General features: G+C 39.1%; 1 long non-coding RNA gene across 1 annotated transcript; it reads right to left on the reverse strand.

Moving 5' to 3' along the window:
* Positions 1 to 1,487: 1,487 nt before the first annotated feature.
* LOC308289074 lies at positions 1,488 to 6,273 on the reverse strand. The gene is made up of 3 exons (XR_013962211.1): positions 6,226 to 6,273; positions 4,616 to 4,825; positions 1,488 to 3,211 (listed from the first exon to the last, which is right to left on the reverse strand). It is a non-coding gene; the product is annotated as an uncharacterized lncRNA (long non-coding RNA).
* Between the last annotated feature and the right edge of the window lie 1,066 nt (positions 6,274 to 7,339).

The raw sequence follows: 7,339 nt of genomic DNA on the forward strand, positions 1-7,339 counted from the left end.
CGTTGTTCACAGTTCACTGTTGTTCACAGTTCACTGTTTTCACTACTTTTGTGCGACGGCCTTGTATGATGAAGTAGGGCTTTACTTTGCGAAAAAATGAACACATTTTAAACTTCGAGATACGAGGTTTCTGCTTGACAGTGACGATATGTGGGTTCACTATAAGTAACATAGTTAATAGTTACATTGTACTCAAATGGTGTATTCCAACAATGTGTAAACCACCAAATAGTCTAATTTGTTATTCATTTTATAACTACAATTCAAAATTAAATATTATCCTTGATATTTTTTTCTGTTTTTATTTCATTAAGGAGAGAGCTTACCGAAGTATACAGGCACCAGAAAAAACATGATGTGATAGCCATAAGTATTATTGTTATGTATTGTATCTGCACATCTTGATCAAATTAAAATAAATAATAATGTAATAAGTATACAATAGCTTAAATGTTGAGTTGTAGTTATAAAATGAATAATTATTTTGTTTGAATACGTAGTATGTAACTATCTTAGTTGTGGCGAGACATAACTTACTCTATGTATGCTTTATTCATGTGTTTTTTTTAATTAGCAAGATATGTATGTATTGTAGTGTAGACAGGGCTGGACATTGATACTAACACCTGTGTTTCTTCTCCAGGCACAGAGACCACCTTCTGCCTGCATCGCATTCGCCACCAAGAGACCTTGACCCTGCCAACGATGAAGGTCGTCTGCCAAGCGCCTTCCTTCAATCATCGCTCAGCCTCTCCAGAATCTCCAACTACCTCGGGACTTCGATACTTTTGTTTTGAGCCACACTGGCATTGATGAACAGTAACCAAGGATGCTTACTTGTGTACTCAAGTATTATTATTATTTTTTGCCTGCACTCTTCTTTCACTCCACTATTTAAACTGAAATGTTTTACTTTTACAGTTCTAGGAAGGGACTGAAAATGTACTATTTATATAGTTTGATTCTTTAAATGTTTTGGTATGCATTGGTCTTAAAAGATAATGTACTTTGTAATTTGTACTTTTGAATACCGGTACTTAGTAGAATATTAGTAGCCTATTTACTTCACTACAAGGTTTAGATATTTTTGTTAAGTTCTTATCGGACACCACTGCGAGATGGGTCTTAGTCTTAGACAACCAGTCACCCTTTATTTTACAGTAATGTAAGTAATGCTTTCCTCTTTTGTTTTAAATGCATTTCAACAGTATAGTCATGTTTTGTACAGAAAGTATGCTGTCATTATTACACTCTAATCATCTTGACACATTCTTTGTTTATGAAACGGTTCAACTTTTTATTTTAAATCACAGCAGGAGACAAAGGTAAGAGTTTGTTACAACATGCTCTCTTTGATGTATCTCCTAAGAATGTGTGCCCTCCATAGAGGTAATATGTTTAACATATTACCTCTATGGGCATAAATGGATTGACATATCCAAAATGATGCAACAGCTCTGGACCTTAAATTCATCATGCACGTGTCTTGACTGAAGTCAACAGTTGCCCCTTGCTGTATAGTACAGGGGTTAAAGTTCTCAGTCCTGGGGACTGATTTCAGTCTTGAGGATTCCATAGGGGCTATAGTAACCCCATGTAGACCAGGGGATAATACTGATTATTTTTTTACCTTTTTTTACCCTGTAATGTAAAGTTAAAGTTCCAGTTCCATATACATTGACATGACATTCATAATGTGTGTGTATTGGTATAAATGTATATGGGCTAATACTGTAAAGATATAGTTCTACAGTCAGATACACTTCCTTCCAAAGTGCTGCTGGTAGCCAGCAAAAAAGCAACAAGATTGTGGTATAAAAGTGACCCTCCAACTTGTGAGCAGTGGCTGTGCATTGTGGAGGAAATATATGTGATGGAGAGATTTACACACAAACTCAGGATACAAATGGACTGAATATAAAACCCAACAGAATGACACCACAAATGTCTGACATGGACTAAAATGTGATAACCAAATGATGTAATAATGTTGATAAAAATAGAAAGAAAGTACTACAGAAAATCTAATGGAAAAACCTTTGCAGAGTGAAAGTGTGCTTAAACGACAGTCTCTCTCCAAACCATCAACACGCAAGGCAACAGCTGTTTAAGCACAATACAATATTCTCTATGCACAGCAGCCATATTGGAAAGAAAAGGGCTTCAGTTCAGGGACACTAATGGTTCCTTTAGGAGGTTTCAAATATGGCCCTTACCCTTACGGGTGTGTAACTCAGGTACAATTGGTTCCATTGGTACACTCAAGAGTTATGGGGGTCCTTGAAATTAAAATGTTTGAGAACCACTAAATGGAACAGAACCTGAGATAGTCGGGGGCCTTAAGGGGAGAAAATATACATTTCCTGCAAATCAGTCTAAAAGTGCCCAATTTTGCACAGATGTAGCCCAGTAGTACATGCTCATGATTTAGCTAGGGCGCCCGAGTTTGCAACCTTTGGGGTCACCACAGTGGCCAAATCAAGTTGGGCTCCTATCGACTTTCTATACAGGAGGAAAATACCCAGAAAAAAATCTGCTTTAAGTAGGATGTGAGGGTTCTAACTAGAGGTTTGTCATGATTCTGAATCCATTGCAAGCCTTTGTTTTGCACAAAAAAGAACATTCCTTGGGCTACAAATGGCCCCACAAAACGATGGTTTAGTGATGAGTCATCATCTTTTCACAGTTTGGTGGGTGTTTTGTGGGGCCACCTCCCTGACAATAACGATGGGACCACAATTCTTATATGAGACGATTCTAAGATGACCCAATGTTATTCTCATAGAAAATGAACTTCCGTGACCCAGGAGATGAACCAGTGACGTCAGTACTCTATTAAGACGTGAGGTTGATTCTACAAAAGCCTAATAAAACGGTTTTCAGAAAAAACCTATGTTGCTATGTATCGTTGTTAGGCAGAAACCTTACCTCCATATTATGTTTTGTTTTCCATAAAATTAGCAGATTGCAAGCTTTTAGATCTGCTACTTTAGAATTATAATCCTGAAAAGTTTTGGACATGAGGTTTCCACCCATAGATGCTTTACCAGTTTTAATGGTTAATTAGTGTACTGTACGTGGTAAGACCTGTGAAGGAAATTAGTAAGGTCTCTGGGAGTGGGACATATCATCTGTAGGGCTGTGTGCTCTCTGGGGGCGTACAGTATGGATGATCTTCTCCTCTGTCACCACTGGGGTTTTCCATGTGTGTCTGAAGACATTAAAAAAAGACATGCATACTTGTTAACTGACATCTCCAAGTTTAAAACATCGCTACACTAAATAATAAGTACACCGGATCCATTGTAACACAGGTTCTTTCCTTTCCTAAAAAGTAAGTATTCTGGAGTTAAAATGCTTCCACCCGACAGCAACAATATAATATAATAAACTCAATAGTTATTACAGTGATAATATATCGAATTATCAGTACACATTTAATGCAAAAATAAAGAATGGCAATACCTCTAATGAACGTGGAAAAAATATCTTTCTCACATTTCAACTTAAAAGAGGTGTAGCTATAAAATGTGTAAATGTGCAACTCTTAGATCCTATTTTTAATATCTAACCCTTGACAGCCATTCATTCAAACAGAAAAGCAGCTGTATTGAAAATATTTTTTTTTCTCACACATAATGCAGGACACAGCTCCTGCTATTTAGGCCATGGCTATACGGAGCTGGATTTTTCATATATCCCGGTTTTTCAGATATCCAGATAGAAAAATATCTAGGTCCACACGAGAAAGATATCTAGGTCTAAAATAATCTGAGTCCCCAGACCTCCACTGGGGGACAAGCACACACACAGTTAAGTCTTAAGAGATATCCGGGTACCGTGTCTACACAGATCCAGAGAATATCCAGCTTTGCGGCCGAAATATCCAGCTTAATGTGGCTGCAGCCCCAACAGCACAAAAAATGTCTAGCTTCAGAAATATCCAGCTCTGTGTAGCCATGGCCTAAACCACTTGAACACACCTATTCTGGGGGGAACATTACTAAAAATGGCAGATCTACAAGCTCACAGTGAGCTGCAATGCAACAAGTTGAGAACTTATATGTGCTATTTTAGGCAAAGAAAGTTGGTGTAGATGGAAGAAAGCGGCCCATGTAGGGAAGTCTAGAGCAGGGGTCAGCAATCTTTTTGAAATGAAGTGCCATGTTTTTATTTTCTAGATAGTCAGTGTGCCATGTCAACATGTTTAATGACACGCCATCAAAAATTCAGACACATTTTGAGTGTCAGGAAATTGTTATAATGATCATTATAGACTCAAGCAATAACCCATCTATCTCGAGAGTTCAGGGTTTTAGTGAATGTAGAATTATGTGCAGGATGTAATTTGTGCAAATTATGTGACTTAATTTAATTGACCACATAAAAAAAAACATGTGATTTTAAAATAAAAACCCTCTCTCTCACACTTCTGCCAGTGTGCCAGTGATCACCCTCCCCTGTGCCATTGTTGTGCCTAAGGTTGCCTACCCCTGGTCTAGTGGGTTTAAGTGGCTACCTTTACACATTTCTGCCAGGAAGAGTTGCAGAGGGAACTGAATCACTGTTAATTGAGACAGACTGAATCAGCATGGCACTGCTGGTCTAGACTTACCTCTGAGAATATCCCCATCCTGGTTGGGGTAAAAGGCCAGTTTGAAGATGTGGTTCATAATGCTGCGTTCGATAGGCATCTGGACATCTTGCAACTGGTCCTTGCTAGTATACTGCCAGATGGCATCACGGACCATGGCACCATACAGGTAGTGCAGAAAACCCTCCACTGCTGCAGTCTTGTCATCAGCCGCTGTGCATCCCTGGAAGGCTGTGGGGGGAGACAGGGAACAATGCAGTGAGCAATCAGTCTGTTGATTACCTTTAAAAATATATATAAAATACAGAGAAAGTAGCCTATCTACAAGCTCACAATGTGCCTTATTGTGAGTTTGTAGATAGGCTATTTTCACTACTTTTGTGCAACACTTGTATGATGAAGTAGGGCAGTGTTTCTCAAATGGGGGTACGTGTACCCCTAGGGGTACGCAGGGCGGGACCGTACCTATGTTCCCCAGGTTCTATGTTCCCCAGGTTCTATGTTCCCCACTTTCTTACCACCTAACCCTAACCTCACTAAACTAATGCTGTTAGGTGGGGAACATAGAACCTGGGGAACATAGAACCTGGGGAACATAGGTTGGACCCCCGCAGGGAGTACGTCAGAAAAACTAGAAAATGGGAATTAGTACTTTACTATTATGGTTAATGATAAAACATTGACAGAGTTTGTGTGAACCTGCTCATCTGTACATTTCTAAACCAAATAACATCAATACCTTTACTAGTAGTAACAGTTATTTAATAGAAAGCAGTATTTATTTGCCATTATGCTGTTTTATTTTGAACATATTGGCATCGGAACTGGACTTTTGATGTCAATTTTGCAGTAGTCAGGGGAAGGGGGTACATGGCTTCAGAAATCAGTATAAGGGATTACTCCAGCCAAAAAAGATTGAGAACCACTGAAGTAGGGCATTCATTTATGAAAACATAGCACGTTGAATACAAGGTTTCTGCCTGAGAACAAGAATTAGAGAGGGTATGTGTGTACAAAAGAGAGAGGTCATCAGATCAGCCTGTGTCGCCTCTATATAAGAATGTGAATGATGGCTGCATATATGCTGTGTTGTGAATCCACTATAGCCATTTGAAATGTGATGTAATTTTTTGTTCTGCTTGTCCTGCTTCCAAATGTGTAGGAGAAATCCTTAAATTAGAATTAGGCTACTCCAAGGAAAACAGTAAAAGGGTTTCTATAGGCTACACTATACAGTAAATAATAGTCTACCTCCTTTTGAAGACCAGCTTACTGCTGTTGATCTTGTTTGATCCAACAGATGTCTAGTATACATCTAAAATACTCTGCAGCACTGCAGATGAGAGAGAGAGGTGAACAAATAACAATAAATTCAACTTCCTCGCACAGTGATAAATACACGTGCATAAAAAAACATTGCAGTCCTACGTGTTTTTACCTAAAAATGTTGTCAGGTGATGTAGCCTACACATGATGGAAACATGATGCGACACAAACACTAGGCTACTAAACACACACGTCCCTGTTCTTGATGGTGGTGATTGTGTGTAATATGTGCATGGCACGCAAAAACGACTTCCAAACTCAATTAATTCACTGAAAGTTTCTTCAGAAAGTCATAGATTGCTTACATTCATGGTTATTTTCCAGTAGGCAACCTTATGTCCATTGCGAGTCCAGTCACAGAGGCTGACTGACTGTTCTGTGGACATAAGGTGCTCTTTTCCCATAGTACACAAGACCTGGCTTAAACAAATCCTCTCTTAACCCTAATAAAACTAACATAACCATCTCAACATAATGCATTTTTATGCATTTCTGACTAGAAGCCCAATATTCTAGGACCATTCCTATATATTATCAAACTTATCCGCCAAAAGTTATTCGCGACCTACCTGTTGTTATGAAGGGGGGAAAATACCTTATACAAAGCATTCACCATTCAAGCTTCTAGCGCCCTCTACTGTTGACCGGTGGTCACTACTCTGGAAGAAGCAAATGATTGGCGCAGAATCCTACAAAAATACATTATTAATTATTAATTATAATTGTTACGTTTTTGGAAAATAGTATAGATCTACTAGGACATTTTGTGAACAAATAATAACAATAATAATAAGTACGCTCTTGCACGTTTGGATATAACCTCGCGATACCAGGCTTTCTCGCGAGGATGAGTTGTTTACAAATGAAAATGCCTCAGCGTCGCGCAGCGTTCCTATTGGTCCGCTGCGCTCGGCAGCGGACCAATAGGGACAGCGCTCGAGCATCCTTCCTGTTTCAAACAGGTGTTCTTCGGATGATAACGTTAGAACGTCAGTGCTCATCTGGACTTCATTGAGAACAGACGTGCATCTTAGCGGCTCCACCAGAGACGTTACTGACGAACTACTGCTGACTGCTTGTTTACATCGACGCCTGTCGTCCATCTGTTGCTGTTGTTTCACCGGTCATTTCAACTTTTAATTTGATATTTTCAAACATTTGATAACACTTCTTTTTGGATCCCTAGTCTTCAGCTTGACCAACTGAACTCAGGTAAGTAAGTTTGCTCTTGTTAACGACACACACACACACACACACACACACACACACACACACACACACACACACACACAGGGGCTTGTTTGTCGTTAATTTACACAGAGGCCTGTTTGCAACAGTTGTGGGTCATTTTCAACCATATTTTGGTTTGAGTACACTGTTGTGGTTTGAAGAAGCACTTTGAAGAAGTACTTGACAATG

This window comes from Nannobrachium achirus, assembly GCF_963921795.1.
Source record: "Nannobrachium achirus genome assembly, chromosome: 7".
Taxonomy (NCBI): Eukaryota; Metazoa; Chordata; class Actinopteri; order Myctophiformes; family Myctophidae; genus Nannobrachium; species Nannobrachium achirus.